This window comes from Schistocerca americana, chromosome 6 (genome assembly GCF_021461395.2).
Source record: "Schistocerca americana isolate TAMUIC-IGC-003095 chromosome 6, iqSchAmer2.1, whole genome shotgun sequence".
NCBI lineage: Eukaryota > Metazoa > Arthropoda > Insecta > Orthoptera > Acrididae > Schistocerca > Schistocerca americana.
Genome location: NC_060124.1, coordinates 148,479,711 through 148,497,993, shown reverse-complemented (window position 1 = coordinate 148,497,993; position 18,283 = coordinate 148,479,711).

Here is an 18,283-nt window from a genome sequence, read left to right as displayed (position 1 = left end):
AGCCATTTGAACCATTTTTTTGAGCTTATTCTGTATTACGAGGAATGTACTGTGGTGTTAATTCTCGTGAAAAAGCGTTATTCCTTCACACAACATCCCGCTTCGCCTCCTTTGCGTTACCCTTCGCAGATTCCCCTTTGGCTAACAACACCAATCAGCATTTGCAGCCTACATTCACGATAGAAGCTCGATCAGTAGAAGACTCCTTACGATCACAGACAGCGTACGGTAATTTTTGTATATTTATGGATTTTTAATAAGAACTTATGTCTTAAAATTGGTTTTAAGAGGTGAATCACTACGCTGCTGTGACACGGATTGTTGATTTGTTTGTAACGTGACAAGGAGCGTCCATTTCTCACCCCCGTTGACTGCGTGAGGAAGATATTCGGCTGTCATCTTCCTGTTTTCTGACTGGCTTGAAGCAGCCTGCGGCCCACTACGGATTCCTCTCCTTTTCCAACCTAAGCATCTCAGACATTCTCACCAGTTTGCTTGATTAATCCCGATCTCTTTCTTCCTCTACAGTTTTTAACCCTACACTTCCTTCTTGTACCATGAAAGTGGTTCCATTATGTATTATTCGATGTCCTATCATCCTGTCAGTATTTTTCAAACATTCCTTTCCTCCCCGATTCTACGGAGATCCTCCTCATTACTTAACTTTACAGTCTACTTTATTTTCAACACTATTCTGTTCCATCACATCCCAAATGTTTCGGTTTTCTTCTGGTCCCGTTTTACCACAGCCCGTGTTTCTCTGCGATAGAATGCTTTGCGCCAAACGTACATTCTCAGAAATATCATACTGAAAATATCGGGTATATTTGATAGTAGTAGACTTCTGTTGGACACAAATGCTCTGGTCTGCTTTTCGTGTCCTCCTTAACTTCGTCTACTTAGAATCCCCAATAGATGTTTCGTTTCTCATTGTTCTCATTTTTCCTACCTCTCATCATCTTCGTCTTCCTTCGGCTTACTCTCAGTCCACATTATGTACTCGTTAATCTGTTAATCCGTTCACTGAGGATAGCAATGTCAGCAGTGAATCTTATCGTTATATTCATGGTAAGCAGGCAGACTGAGCGGAATATCTAAAGGGCAGAGGGAATTTGTCCCAAACTTGTTTATGCCATTCTGTTTTACGATTCTGTTAAAACGTCCTATGATGAAACAGTGGGTGGACCTAGGCTGGTGCCAACCGGATGTTACTCGATATGAGCCTGCCCACGCTCGTTTCACGAGGGAAGGGTTGCCACAGAGGGTACTCGTAACAGGGGGCACTATCCTGAAGGTACTGCAGACCGTAGGACACCCTAAGGTGGCCATCCACTGGCCAGTAGGAAAGTTTTTTTAAAATTTCATGCATCATCATTTGGTTTAGACTGTGGGTTTAATAACAGCTTTTCGTTGGAGCTGTTCTTATTATGCTCATTCTGATCGAAATTATTAATATCTATCTTTCACTGCCGTCGTGGTGTATTTTAAAAGAAAAGTTCTTTACACATTCCAGGTTTTTTCAGTATTTAAATTAATAGAAAATATTATGGCTTTTGTTACGGTTCAGCAAAAATATATAATCTACAAAATGTCGAGATGAGATATTACAAACGATTTTTACTTATGTTCGTGATATACTGCATGCAAATTCAGAACAACCTTTCAAGTATGAGTGACAAGAGCTGTGTATTTTACTTGAACAAATCCAATACACATGTAAATTAGATGTGCATACCTACTTATTTGTGATTGTTTCATATCATTTGAAGCTTTTGTCATACTATGTAAACATTTTTACCTATTCGGCCTAGGCTTATACTTTTTGTGGATTTAGTAATTGAGTTAGACGCACTAACTAAATTTATCCACTTAATCTCTTATTTTGCCTGTAGATCTCTTTTCGGTTATGGCAACACTTGTAGAGTTATGCGGCGAATTGCTTGACGGTTTTATCATCTAGATGTTCAGATAGGTCCACCACAGAGTACGTCACTTGGGACATTAGTAGTTACTCTGTATAGCGTCTTCTAATTTGTCTGTAACACCAATAAATACAAACAGTCACTATTAATTCAGCACAAGTGCGATTAACCTTAAGTAACTTTGGCAATTTCATACAATAGTCTTAAAACCAGAAACTAAATTTAAAACTGAATAATCGTGGGCGATCAACAGTGTATGGGGAACTATATATCTTGTATTAAAGCTGATATTCCACATCACTAGAAACTGACTTATGAAGCCCAAAGGTGTATTGTAATTTCAGAACCGAATCATTATTTACTATGCTGGAATGTAAATTTTAGTTACGTCCAGAAACATATCATTTAATTTCAGCGAAGAGTTGGAGAGTTTTTAGATTAGCGTTCCGAGTATGCTTTGCTCGATGTTTAGAGTGTTCTCCGCTCTCTACGCTTCTCTTCTGGTGTAGGTATCTGAGCGAATAACATCCTTTCGCCATTGATTTTTCTTTATGTTAGACAGCTATTTAATTTTCTGCAAATTACGTATCAGAGGAATTTATGTAAATATGTTGTTGCACAGAGCACCACTGGGAAGAAGTTGTTAACACTAAGATAAAAGATCATTTTGTGTTTTGACCAGTAGCTGTGAACCAAATGTCCTCGAACTTACTTGTGATTTTCCGTTAAATAAGGGCAGCCTATGTACTTATAATTGCGGCAGTTCACGTATAATAGGGCGTGTGAGATCCCCATCTAAATAGGTATCACTGCGAAATATTTCTCTCTGTGCAGTCACATTTATAAAGAGAGAGAGACATGCATCCTTGGTGAAAGTTGTAATAGTTATTTCATTATCTGATAAAGGAGAACAGAGTGAAAATAAAGCCTAGTTAACACAGGAACATATAAAGTAAGCAATTCAGAGATGTATCACTCATAAATTTATTGAATTTTAGAGCTCAAATATTTATACAATCGAGACACGTTTAATTCACATGGATGTGACATCTCTCTGGCGACGTGACATCGGCAGGACTTCCTCGTCATCTGTTGTACTTCTTGCCCCTTGGTGACCGAGTGTCCCCCCCATCATGCAACTGCGCCACAGTCTTCACTCCGATTTTCTTCACCCAGGACCTCCGATGTCACCTTTGGCTAAGTGGCATCGGTGGGACTCACTCGTTATCTGATTGGCTTCATGTCTCATCACTATGTTTAGTGGCTGGTAAGCTTGTGTCTCCACCCATAATGCAATAGCACAACAATTTCCACTCTTTCTTCACCCAGGACCTCCGATGCCGACTTTGGCGATGTGGCATCGGTGGGACTCACTCGTTATCTGATGGGCTTCATGTCTCATCAATATGTTTTTTTGGTTGGTGAGCGTGTATCTCCACCCATACTGCAATAGCACAACAATTACCACTCTTTCTTCACCCAGGACCTCCGATGCCGACTTTGGCGATGTGGCATCGGCGGGACTCACTCGTTTTCTGATGGGCTTCATGTCTCATCACTATGTTTATTGGCTGGCGAGCTTGTGTCTCCACCCATAATGCAATAGCATAACAATTTTCACTCTTTCTTCACCCAGGACCTCCGATGCCAACTTTGGCGATGTGGCATCGGCAGGACTCACTCGTTATCTGATGGGCTTCATGTCTCATCACTATGTTCATTGGCTGGTGCGCTTGTGTCTCCACCCATAATGCAATACCACCACAATTGTCATTTGTTCTTCACCCAGGACCTCCGATGCCAACTTTGGCGATGTGGCATCGGCAGGACTCACTCGTTATCTAATGGGCTTCATTTCTCATGAATATGTTTCTTTGTTGGTGAGCCAGTGTCTACAGACTCCATGCAAACACACAATTTTCTTCACTCAGCACCTGTGACACCTTCTCTGGAGACGTAGCATCGAAGGGAGTACTTCGTCATCTATCCTCCTTCGTGTCACATGAATATGGTTATTGGTTGATTGCCCAATATCGCCACTCAAGATGTAAGGGCACAACAGTCTTTGCCCCCCCCCGCCCCCCCCCCCCACTTTCTCCACCCAGCACTTCCCACACTATCCAGAGTGACGAGGCATCAGCTGGAGTTCCTCGTCATCTGCCATCCTTAATATACGTTTAGTGGGGAGTGAAGCGGTGAGCCCGGCCACCATGTGGGCTCACAACGGTCTTCGCCCCCACTTTCTCCGCCCAGCACCTCCGACACCCTCTGCGGCGGCGAGGGATAGGCGGGATGTCCTCGTCATTCACCGTCGCAGGAGGCTCGTGGATCTCGGCGGTGGTCACAATTATCCAAGCGTCATTCACCTGCACAGCAAAACAATTCTTTGCGTTAATACTTATAACGTACTTACTTCAGCTAAATTATAGGAACTATGGGTTCATTATATTTCATTAGAAGAGGATAATATCTTGCGGATGGGCATTTAGTGTCACGGAATTGTCGGTTTTGGAGTTTGCGCCGGAAAGAAAATCAGTAAGAAGTAAGCTCCCCCTAAGGAGTATGCTTACTTGGGCACTAGCTACCGATCTACAGCTGTATCACAACGGTAAGAAATGTAAGATTCATCTACTGAACAGGTCCGTGAAAGTCCTGAGTAATAATTGTTCGTGTTTCGGTAATTTAGAAGAACGCCTCTACTTTGATTATTTATCAACGTCACTTCGCAATAATGTATGAGCTAGAAATGGGGTAGATGGAGGCGGTGGTGGGGGGGTGGGGGAGGGTTGCTTCGTGATTCACCAATATGTAATATCTGAGCCTGGACTGGAATTTCGTCGCCCCCTATCCTGTTGGTAGTGTGTCGCTCCCACCATTAAGTGACAGCCACAATGCCGACTTACCTTCCCGATGACTTTGCCGCAGTCTACGTCAACAGCAGCAGGCGGTGGCCGGGTCTTCTCCGCCTGCGCTGCCAGCAGCACCAACTCGTCCACTTCTGAGCGCAGCCGCCAACGCGCGGTGCTCATCCTCTGTGGGAGATTTGTTTCCACCGTCACAATTCATTCTTTTGTGGTTACTTGCTTTTTTTCTACCCTTTATCTAAAGTATAATATTTCTTGTGTGTTTATTCACGCATAAAATGAAAATTATTGCAATATTAACGTTATCAAATTTGGCAGCTTTGCAACCTTCAGTTTTAGCTGCTCATCGTTGGACTGGTTTTCAGATGGTAACAAGGTGAGAATATCGATAGTATTTTAGCTTGTGTCGAGATCGATAATATGTTGTAAGTGGTATAGCAAAACACTTCTAACTCCTTTTACTATATTGATGAAAATGTACGTGAGAATAAACGTCACTTCAATAAGTAATATGTTGCAGAACATATATTTTGCGCCCGAGATTACTGGAATTTATGTGCAGATATGAAGAGCAGTTTTTATCTGACTGCTGGGTACTGTGTAATCATTAAACGACTATCTAGACAGTCCATCGATTCTTCCATAGATTGATGCTAGAAACTCGTTTATACGAACGTATGAAGTCAGCTGCTATTCGAAGATTGACAGTTCTTCGAATAACTAAGATAGTCTTGCAACTTTCATTAGTCGTGATAGCAGTTTGTGATGTAATGTGTATTATTGTATTACTAAGTAGAAAATACATACTCCTAATAATAATTACTATTTTTAAATATATCTCGATGTTTCTCACCTCTGGCTTTCCAATTAAATCTTCATCTATCAGGTCTTCGAAAGATTCATCATCTGACTGCCCCCGAAAGCGGAGGCAGAACGCACCGAAAAGCCTTCGGAACATCTGCGAAGAAAGATTCACAATCACTTCTAGTATTGACCTTAGTTCACACGTTAATCTAATACAGTGACAGCGTATGTATTGTAGACTGCTTGGCAGTCACCAAGTTTGAAGTCACAACAGGGTGAGATTCTAAGACGACATCTTAATCTAATCATTATGAAAATATGCACATGAAACCACTAGAAGCGTATTGTCTTGTGCTTCTGTTAATTAGTTTCTGACTTTCTGAAATAGTCACCATTGTTTGTGCCCTAGTAACCGAGCTCTGTCAAATTTCATTAGTTTCTGAAGCTACCAAATAGCTCATTTGAGAACATAGCAGGAGACAAAGGAACATTACTAATGTCTATAGAATATTTGGGTTGTAGAAGGCATGAGATGAATTCAAGTGTAGTAGAATGTGTCTTTCGATTATTGAATTTAAACTGTGGCTTGGTGAAACAACCTTCAACTGAAGTGAAGTAGAGACCATGAGTTCTTCACATCGTCAGAGTGATGGAACTCAACATGCGTTTCTTGAAACGGATTCTAAAAGTGTCTCGATAATACTGTAGCCACTCTCCGCTGCTTCCACTGACTGGTACATGTTTTGCGGTTAAGGTTATAAAACAGCTCTCAAAAGGCAATAACTCTGAGATTCATAAGAATATAAGTGCAAAATATACGCACAAATGCAACCAGAGAAACAGTGTTGATGTCCACGTAATTCGCGATAATGCGAAACATTAAACAAGATCGAGAGAGACTAAAATAAGAAAAAGTAGTGAGTGATGCGTATTCATTTTCTACAAACAGAAAAGTAACTATCGGTATTGGACGAGGATGCTTGTAGATTACACTGTAAAGTGAAAGATAACGAAAAGTCTTTCACTAGACGCATATCTTGTGTTTGTCGTGACTAACACAGCGTAGCACATTCTACTGGATGGCAGATGTTAGACTGAAAGGAAAGCCACATCGAGTGATCGCCAAGAAAGCGTAGTAAGACCTGTAACGGTCTCAGTATAGAAATACGATTTCTCAAAAAGGAACAGCAGCAGTACAAGAATAAATTTAAGGTTTATCGCTTTTTTCTCCTTCGCTAGTACTAATATCATATTCTTCTGATGAGTTGATCTGTATAGGTCAACTGAAATAAAGGTCAACTGAAGTGCAGAAATCAAACTTTACAGCTTTGCTATTTTTCCTTCGCTGGCATCAGTATCCCACTCTGCCACTGGCCTATACAGGGTGTTTCCGTAAGGGCGTACCAAATTTGACAGGACATAGAGGATGCTCCACTGAACAATTTGAGGCAGGGAAACGGGGGTTGGTGAAACCATCGCGAGTGGTTAATAGGAATAGAATCACACTACTGTAAACATTTTTATTTACAATACCTACAGTTAACTGCAAACACCATCACTGACACAATGAATGTTTCATTTGTGCTGTTACTTACAATATCTGCTGATACTGACGGCCATCAGCCTCAACCCACTCGACATCGGCGAACAATTTCTGACGCACCCAGTCTAATATCCCTGGCGTGTTTCAATCACAACACAGGCAGCTATAATTCTGGCAACTAATAGCACGTCGGCATCCACTGGGGCGTCACACAGAAGTGACCCATTCGAAATAATCAATGGTATTGAGGTCAGGTGACATAGCAGGCCATGGAATAGGACCTCCACTTCCAATCCAACGACCAGGATATAGAGCGCTGAGATGACTCCGGATACCCAAACTGAAGTGAGGCCGTGCACTGTCATGTAGCATCCACATCCTCTCAGGAACAGCCAAGGCTGCGTACTCCAACAACTGAGGTAGATCACTTTGAGAGAACCTCAAGTACAGTTGGCCACTCAGACAACCAGGTTGAACATATGGCCAAAGAGATTGCCGCTTACAATGCCCTCCCCACCCCCTCCTGTTATTCTCAGCAAAACATCCTTGATGGTGTGATGCTATTACAGCGTGAGGGATTCCTCATCCCACACGTGGCTATTCCTGCTGTTTGAAACACCATTACAATCAAATGAGGCCTCGTCCCAAATTTTGAGGAAAGTTTGTGGATCAAACCATTGTTGGAGCAACCACTGACACAATAGTATCGTTGGAGCAAAGTCAGTCACAAGCATTGCATGGACACGTTGTGGGTGATATGGATGTAAATTTTCGTGGACTACTCGCTAGCCGCTAGCATGTGAAGCACCCATTTCACGTGCAATACGACGAGTACTCGTAGTGGGTCAGCTGCACACGTTCCAGAACCTGCACTTCAAAATCGGATGTGCGAGTGGTCCTCATGTTTCCTGGTCCCTCGTTTCTTCTTTCCAATAAACCAGTCTCCCAAATTCGTTAATCAATAGAAATTAACACTCGTCGTGGCGGATTATGCCTGTTAGGAAATCGTTCCGTGTATAACCTTTTGGCAGCGAGAGTTTGCAACGTATTTCCCCACACACAAGACGCACGTCTGTACCGGTTCTGCACCATCCTATTCTACTGTACGTCTCTGAATAGCACCGAGTAGTAAGTGGGTCTGTCGTTGATTCATAGCACGTTTTGTCATGGGACAGACTAAATACGGTACAACAGAGCCAACTGATGGGCGAATAAAGTAAACAGATGCTCCGTCATGAATTCCTAGCAATCAGGCTCTCTTTCTTGTTTCCTGACAAAAGTAAAGAAGGTACATGTAAATAAACAGCACAGTACGTGAAAACTTGAACGCTTATTAATAAATAACCTAACAAACCAGCAATGCTGAACAAAGAGGAAGACAAGTTGACGTCCATAACCCCTTAAGCTGGCTTCCCGACTGCGGGTTCCCTACCTCAAATTGTTCAGTGGAGCAGTCTCTATGTCCTGTTACATTTTTGACCACCTTCCTAAAACACCCTGCGTAGGCCAACTGCAGTAATGGATAAAAATTTTACATTTGCAGCCTTTCTTGCCTTCGTTAATACTAGAATCCCATTATTAATTACAGGATAAAAATTTCACGTTTGTCGCTTTTCCACCTTGACTATTATTACGTATTATCCCATTTAGATCAAACCAAGTACAGGATACAAATGTCACGTTTGTAGATTTTTGTATTTTTCAATTGATCTTTATAGGTCAACTAACCTATACAGGTCAGCTGAAGAATTGGATACAAATTTCGCGTTTTTCGCTTTCTCTAGTACTAGTGTCCTATTCTTCAGTTGGCAATAGTACTAGAGAAGATGGAAAACCGACATACGTACGATTTGTGTCCTGTGTTTCACTCGACCTATGTGGGTCAACTGAATCACAACATACAAACTATATGTGTCAACTAAGGTATTCCATGCCACAGTTACGCATGCCGCCTTTTTCTTTTTGGCTTTCGGTTACATTTGTATCCTATCCTTCTGTTTTACTATATGGCTTAACACAATAAGAGGATACTAGGACCGTGTGCTCCGAAAAAAGAGATTTATGTAACATTACGTTCGATATTTGGATATATGTGGTATATAGCCACAATCTGTCTACTTTGTACTACATTCTTTAGTTTTTCAACATTCGTCTATGTCTTCGCAGTACATCATCAGTGGTAACTTGTGACGCCTTTTTCAAAGCTGACGGGTTGCATCCCATTCTTTAGTACTATAAATCATACAAATTCAGAGACGCACTGCTAACATCGTAAAATCTCCGTACATCCCATACAAAAGTGGAACACAAATGGTCGAGTAACTTAAACGAGCTCATTTGGAAGGAAGAGAATGTAGTTCTTGCACACTCTTGTTAAGTAAATTAAGACAGTCTGTACGACTTTCGAATGTCACTAGCTTGAAACTTGCGTAGGTATCATAGGTGTAATAAAGATGAGGGCACGCACAGGAACATATAGACCGCCATTTTTCCCTAGCTCAGTATGCGAATGGAACAGGAAAGAATACATATATTATCGATGTGATGTACCGTCCATTATGTTCTGTGTAGTGGATTGCAGAGGTTATATTTAAATGTAGATGTTGATATTTGCTTTGGGAGTAGACTGTACCCTCTCAATTAAATTATTAATGAAAAGCCGTAGAAATGATACTTGGACTCAGTATAGCGGGGTATTAATCTGGAACATTATGAGGTAGTCATAACACTAAGAGGCACTCAAACACAGACTAACGCGCAAAAAATGTGATTAGTCAAGCCTGGTGATAATTTATAGACATAGCAAATGGTCTCTACAACATCAACACTACACAAGGTCGGACATCAGGACCCGACAACGCAAATCAGCATGTCTGCAAGACACTTCCCAGCAGAGTTAGGCGTGCTACAAACGTTGCAGATGTCGAAATGACCAAAAAATGAAAGGATGGGAGGAGGGTTGGAGATAAACAAAAAGGAGCTTCATGAGTTGAGCTGTTATGTTATTCTGTTTCGGTGATTACAATGTCGAGTGAAATTTCCAAAGAGCTTGGCAATAACAGCTCACTTATTATTATTACGCTGCTCCACCAATGGCCACGACGCATACCAATCCAGTTTGGAATGGTGCCAAAAACGGTCGTATCTTGTTCTCATTCAAGATGGCCCACAACTTGACAGTTCCGTGATATAGTGTTGGCACTGGGGCCGAGTTGACCTTCGACTTGGTGGCCACACAAGTTTTATCCAGAACAAATATGACGATCTTGCTTGCAACGAGAGTACCACGACATCATGCAAGCGGTTTATAGAGACATTTGTACTGTAGTATTGAATCATGGCACCACTGTTCAGTTGTTTGAGTAGTTAATTTAGACAACTCTAGATGACCGTCGTGTACCCGTCCGGTGCAGATAACCCGTCTCACACGAGTAAGCGACATGTCTTCACTGTGATCACTCCATATCTGATAGTGTTCACTCCGCATATATATTCTGGCAGGGCTCTTGACAACACTACACACAAACACCCCTATTGCATTCTGGTGCCCGCTCTGCATATCACAGAGAATTACAACTGTAAATCGTTTACTCGTATACATCCGCCGATGGTATTTCCCGATATGAAGTTACAATGACGTCCGTCCATGCAATCTAGGTGCTCTCATTAATTTGTCAAATAGAGTATTACGGTGGCAGTTACTTCGAGGACAGGTCAGGAGTTAACGGAGCGAAACGCCTCCTTAGTAGAATCTACATCGACCATCAGAAAGGTTCCCACAGCACTTTCTTCAGGAAAGGTCAAAGTGGCACCTCGTAGACGTTACACAGATGCCTATTTTTCTCTAGGCAGGAAAGGTTTCCCTCTTCTCCCGCTGGTGTGCGTGCGTGTATCGGCAGCTGGTGAGTAGCGCAGAATTAAATAAAGTATGTTTGTAACCAACAGGTTCTGCAGGATACAACACGATACAGTATGCTAATACTACAGTCGACATTAGCAGCACAGGATGTTAGTGTGGCTCAGAGATGTCCGAGAACAGGTATTGACTGATCACTCATGGTTCCGTACAGTGTCCCACCCAACGCTGGCTTTTTATTTACTTCTATTTGGGGACGCTTCTCGACAAGCAATTCAGATATTTAGTTGACTAGGTTTTCTCGCCAAGAAGAAGTATTTAGCTCAAAGAATAACTAAACGAGAATCACGTAAACACAGAAAATGTGTTTACGCAGCACGATTCACATTCTCAGTGCTGCTACGCAACTGTCCTTATGATGTCGTGCGATATTTCACTGCTGACAAATTCGCCTGGAAACTAAGGTAATGAGCAACGGCCGCTTCCGACTATTCCACTGAAGAATACGATACTATGACTCAAAGAATCAATGTACCTAAAATTATGTTCGAAATATGGATGTACGTGAAATGTGTACTATATGCTTTCTCTGTTCTGCATTCCTCTGTTTCCCAGTATTCGCCTTTACTGTTAAATCTGACCAATACATCATGTCATTGGTCAAAACCGACGCGTTGTATCCCATTTTTCTGTAATCCAAACACGGATAACAGACGGACATCGCAGGACGGAAGATACGGAAATGCATCTAGTCCACGACAGAACTGGTTTGCTAAACGCTTGTTCGACTGATTCTTGAATAACGCTCATCACCTTGGCGTCCTGACCATGTAGGACTAAAAGAGAAGAGAGAGAGAAGATGCAATGAAAAGTGGCGTGCCACTGGATCGTTTAGTCTGCGCGAGAGTGTTACAGAGATATTCAACGAGCTCCAGTGGCAGACGCAACAAGAGAGACGTTGTTCATCACACAGAAGTTTACTCGTAAATTCCGAGACAGTACTTTCTGGGAGGAGTGGAATAAGTCACATAGTTTCATCCACATCGTGTAAATTTCACAATGGAAAAATTCGAGAAATTGGAACTAATACAGAGGTTTACCGAAAGTCATTCTTCCCCCGCAACTTTCAGGAATGCAACAGCGATGGGGATATCTCTTAGTGGTACCAGAGGTAACCACGGAAACACACCATCAGGTGGCGTGCGGAGAGTTGATGTAGTCGTAGGACGCACACACAACCTCTTAAGATCAATTAATGTGATGTGAAGGATTACGGCTGGAGGGGGGGGGGGGGGAGGGGGGGAGTGGAAGAAGACGGAAATGAGGCAACCCTTGTAATTTGAGCTGTGAAGGATGAAATGGATCAGAGGTACGACGATTCATACGCCTAAAACGTTCTCCTATGGGTTCCACCTACTTCGAACACATACTGAATTTTTGTATGTGTCTGATTGCCTGGTGAGAATTCAGCTTGTGGATATTATTTCTTTTTCGGGAGGGAAGCTGCCCCTTCCTCTCCTCTTTGGGCTCGCCGGTGGCACAGAAGTGGGGAAAAAATAACATTTTTGTATCCGCAGCTGGTGAGTAACATATTCACATAATTTGCAGTCAACTAAGGAAAATTAGGGAAAAAATTATATGTAGTCGCAAATTGTAAAAGCATGGAGGGAGACAGTGCCATACACAATTTACTAACATTCCTGACGGGAGCGGATGCGAAGTTTGTGGGTGTGCATGCATATAAAATCCATTTTTTTTAACTTTTTCTCGAATAACTACAAAACCGACTGGAGTAATTGATTGTTGGTGATCCTGTACTACAGTTGTAGCATTTTGCTGGAAAAGAAAAATCTTGCGCCACGACGAGAATTGTTCACTTCTTTGTTTACAGACGATACTTGCCCAGGATGTCCTGTTCAATACTCTTACGTGACTGGACGAATTAACTTCACTCAGACCGTGGTCACACCATGATCCTACTAAGTGAGTACACATTTATTGTTTTAAGCGAGCCATTATGTAAAGTACTATACCGATGATTCTGTCCCAAGTGTAACTACGTGTCAACATGTGTTCGACATTGTCAAAATCAATGTCCTCGCTGTTAGCGGCTAAGATAACTTCACAGCGTCAGGGATATCAAACGTATAACCGTAGCCTCAGCTCTCCCAACATATAAAGAGACTTAGGGCTTGAATTACTTCGCACTGCATCATACGTGGTTAGTGATATGGAACTTCAGATTATTTTAGTATATGACAGACAATCCATTACGGCAGATTACGGTTCATCTCATGAATTTGACCATTTCTATTGCATCAGACATATTCACACGCACCTTGCAAAATATATTGACGATGTGCAGTTGGTGTCTCCATTCAGTGCAGCTGTACCTTCAAGTGCGAGATATTTCTGAGGGGAACACATTTATTCAGCCTACCAGCAATGCGATTAATGATGAGAGAAATCCAGTATCATCCTCTGTGTCTATTAATTACCATTATCAGTGACATGGTTACACATATCTACAATACTCTTCTAACGATAGACAGCCACATTTACCAATCCTTTTGTTTTTCCACTATCACTACGTAGGCCTGTGACAACATTACGTGTCTCAGCCGTTGTTTGTAGAAACGCATTTTACACAAAATAGCTTCTTAATATTCGCATTAGGTTATGAGTTAATAAACATAATGTAGCTCACTGCATAAACGTGAGCCCAGTGTAATTAAATGATGCTCCCACACAGGGTAACTGGACAGTAAACGACGGGGGAGTATAATCTTTTCGTAAACTGGACAGTGAGCATCGCTCGTGGTAGAGGACGTTGCCTTTATCTGAAGCGCTACAATTGTCGCACATGGTGTCTAGGAATCGGTTTCCTCTCTAGCAGTATAGAACGGTGTGCAGAGACTTGCATAGCTTCCATCCATATTCGTTCCTTGCCTTAGCATTATTAGTAGCTCATATCTGTGTTCCATTTAGTGGTACTGCACTTTCTATAAAACAAAAAACCCGTGTCCGCGTCTTAGCACTGTCTCGATAGTGATTCATAAGGCGAGCACGGGAAGGGTCATTATAACTTTGTGAAACACGTTGTAGTTGCTTCTTGTGACATAATTTGGTAAAGAGATAAAAGAGAATCACCCGCTTGCTCTTCGTCGAGTGCACTATGAACCAATTGGAAGACCATGATAATCTACACAACATGTAGAACTTAACCTAATACTGTTTGCTCAAGACAACGTTGGCGGACAATTATCACCTTCGTATGTTAATGGAATCTAAGAAACCATCCCTATTTAAACAATACTAAGCACACAACAGGGTACTTCAAAATCCAAAACCATTTCGGACGATTTTGTAAATCTACTCTGTTAAATTGATCGACTCGAATCACGGAAGGGCTCTTTTCTGTGAAAATTACTAGGTATGATTAAATAACTAAATAGAGCCAGATACATCTGGTGTGGCATGTGAAGCCAGAGTTATCACCAGTAGTAATCTACACAAGACATCAACAGAAAATGGTGCTAAACTGGGTAAACAAAATGTTGATTGGTCACTCACGGTTCCGTTCAGCGTCTCACCCAAAGCTGCCTTTTTACGTTCTTCTATCTGAAGACGGTTTTCGGCAAGCGATGGAGATGTTCAGTTAAGAAGCTTGTGGCGTTAAGATGGAGAACTATAGCACAACGATTAACTCGATAGAAAGCACGTAAGCACAGACAATATGTTTACGCAGCACGATTCAAAATCGCAATGTTGCTACGCAACTGCCCGCATCATGTCCTGCGATATTTCATTGTTGACAAATTTGCCTGGAATACAAACTAAAGAGGGACGACAGCTTGTGACTGCACCATAGAGCCTCACCAACCATATGTAATGCGTTACTAGCCTGCTAAGATCGCAACTGTGCAGAACAATTCAGTACAAAGTACACATTCCGTTAACAAAGGAATTTACAACTTCCAGGAATTCGCAATGTAGTTTCGAATTAAAAATTTTACCACTAGACTTCTTATTTTTTATTAAGAAATGTAAAGGAATTATTTCTCTTTGTTGTGAATATAACGCATTGATATAAGTTTTTATAACGGAGATCAGCGTCAAGAAATTGCCCTAACAGTTGGCTAACAAGATATCTTTAAAAGCGAACGGTCTATCTACCGGTTTACTTATATATTTCGATAACTGCAACACGTGACGTTGTTTACCTTGCTGTTAACTTTGATCAGTTTATAATGAGTTGTGACTGCGTATGAAAATAAACTGATTTGAAAATCCTGCGTTTTGCGAAGTTTCGATAATACTGAACATCTAGTTGGACGAAGTATGTTTGCATCTGACATTTACCAACAAGTTTTTGTATTTATTAGCTGACACACTGAATAAGTTTGTCAGTCGGTGGTGTGTGCGGAAGCTTTTTTGATATTGTGATAGGAATTAGGATTGGGCCTTTGTCCTTCGAGCGTCAGAAGAGGCTAAGGAAATATTCAATGGCTTGCATGGACTGCTTTACTTCCCAGTGACTCCTCATCTAACACTATGGGGGATTAAAAAAGCAGGTATACGGACAGGGTGTGACGCTCGGTTCAGAACAGGTTCGAAGTGCGTGTGCAGTAGGTAGTGCTAGGTCCACCAAGCGGATCGACCTCCCTTCTGAAGGCTATGTACGCACATGATTCAGCTCTTTGAATATAGAACATGTGTGGTACAGACAGATGAGAAAATACGCGTACACCTCCTAGGTCAGTGCTGTATTTGAAATATGCATAAAACAGTAGAGAATGTGACAATTTCGTTAATATGAAGAGACGTTTACGTATAATTGATGAATATTAGTGGTAAATTACGTTTCAGATATATTACCTGCACTAAAATGTGAGACTTAATAAAAAATGAAAGTTTACTTTTGAAAGTGACTTCAGGATAGTTACACATTTCGACGAAGCTTAATCTCAAGACAATAGCAGTACAGCAATATCTGAAGCCTGTGATTATCAAAATTCCGCATCCATAAATACGTACACTGAAGAAGAGCAATAAACTGTTATTCACTTCCGCTGCGACACAACAGATAATAAGTTGTATGGTTGTCAGACTAACCCTTAACTAGAGGTAAATTTCTGAAAAGTGGTGGTGTACTCCTGCCACCCATTATTCTCTTCCAATCGGGATGTCTGTGCAAAATATCTGTTTAATGGGACAACTGCAAGACACTGGTCAGTTCTATACAGGACTAGTATGCTTATAATGGTCATGTCAGCCAGTTCTATGTAAGAGAAATTTAATGTGGTACATAAATGTTATCACAACACAGTTAAAGTTTTGCCGAATTTCCTGAAACTATGAAAAATTTTAATAATCTGTTTTATTTAATAACGGACAGTATTCTGCAACAGAGATACATCTCTATGTACAAATCCTACTTAGTCAAAACGGGGTGCTATCGAGCAAACGCTGAACGCTATTTTTCATAGAAATGCTTTAGCTCAAAGAAGTGTGGCTCATTTGGTACTATTGCGAAACAAGGAAGAGATAACCACAGGTGACAATTACTAAAGCAAAGATGTTTTCGGTTTCGGCATGACCTCCTTATGAAATTGCGACGCCTAATTTGTTCCTCCGAATGCGAAAATAAATTTTTCGCGATAAAGAGAGAAATGATCATTGCATAAGTAAGAGTAATCAGAGCTCGAACGGAAAGGTGTAAGTGTTTTTCACATGCTCTGTTCTAGATTCGAACGGTTGTGAAATAATTTGAAGTTTGTTCGGTGAACCCTCTACCAGGGTAGAGTAATCTTATAGATCTAGATATAGTGGCAGCTGTACTTTGTAACCTCTGTGAGACAAATTGTTCCACTCTCTCAGGTTTTGTAAGTAATTTCTCGTAGCAGGGGATGGTTTGTAATATCTTTATGCACATAACTGTTTGCTTATTTTTCCCATTACACTTTCGTAACCGGGACAAGCTCTCATGTAGGTGACGAATTCGGTGCTGATGGGAAACATTAAGAATAAAGCTTTAGTACCGATAGTTACAAAAGATGAAAACTCCATGTTTGTAAAGCAAGTAAATCCCTTTAACGGAGATTGTACTTTTGTGGTTAACGTTTTCTCACCCTCATCCTGCTTCATCACTTGTGTTTTATTTTCCCTGAATGCTGTCGGAACATCAACAACGAACTAGTATAGTCATGCATTCAGGAACAATATATCAAAGACTCCTGAAAAAACTTTTGCTTGAAGTTTACTGATTTCCAGATCAGTATTGTGATAAATATTTAGTTCACCAATGAATGGAAAATCAGAAGGGATTTAAACTGTTTCTGATGAAGAAAGGAAAGTAAACATCCTACTTGAAGAGTTTTTTTCTCAGCGAAATACATGAAACTGATTTTGAAAGTCGTAAAAGCAATCAGTTATTACGTATCCCAGCTCATGGTACACGAAAAAGCGATTTGGAAAGGGAGCTACGACTGATCAAGGTTAGACAGCGTTTTCTTATCTTCGTTCATTCACAAGATAGGCTGTCAGTATCGTTTGGGGTCGTATCACACTCTACTACATGAATTTTGTGAGAAATATCCCACTTCTCCAAAGTATTTGAACGGTGTACTTCATAATCAGCAAATTCTTATGTGTGGCGTAAGATTACAGCTGAAGCAATTGAGATCGATAATTTTTGCTGACAACAGCGTAAGAACTTCCTCATAATTACGGGCAAGGCTAAGGTGAGGAAGGGGAAGGAAGCCTCCCCTCCCCTTCGCACGCCACCAACTTTGCCGCTCCAGCAGCCCTTCTGTTGGCAGCCAGTGGGGTGCAAGTTGGTTGTTTATTGTGAACATGTGGCATCTCCAATGATGTGCACGCTCTCCACTATTCAAGTAATTGGCAAGCAGTACACTAGTTAAGCTTACTTTTGTAATGTCACTAGAATATTTTAATGTGTAATGAAGGCATAAGCCTTCATTTATTTGCCATCAGTACACCTTATGTTCGGTTGATGAAATGGGTTGAGCAAGGATGAATTTTATGAGTCGATTTGTTGTAAACATCTGTCAGAGAAATGTGCTCAGGGCTTTCTGCATCAAGAATGGAAGGTCACGAGAGCAGAGGAAAGTATGACTGTAGACAAGATGAATATTTTTCAGCAAATTATGGCTATCCGCCAGAATAACAGGAAGGTGTATAAGATAACTTGGTTAAAAACACGTAATTCTGCAAATCTTAGAGTTCTTTATCAATTTTTAAAATGCGTAGGGCAGCAGCAATCCAAGCAGCA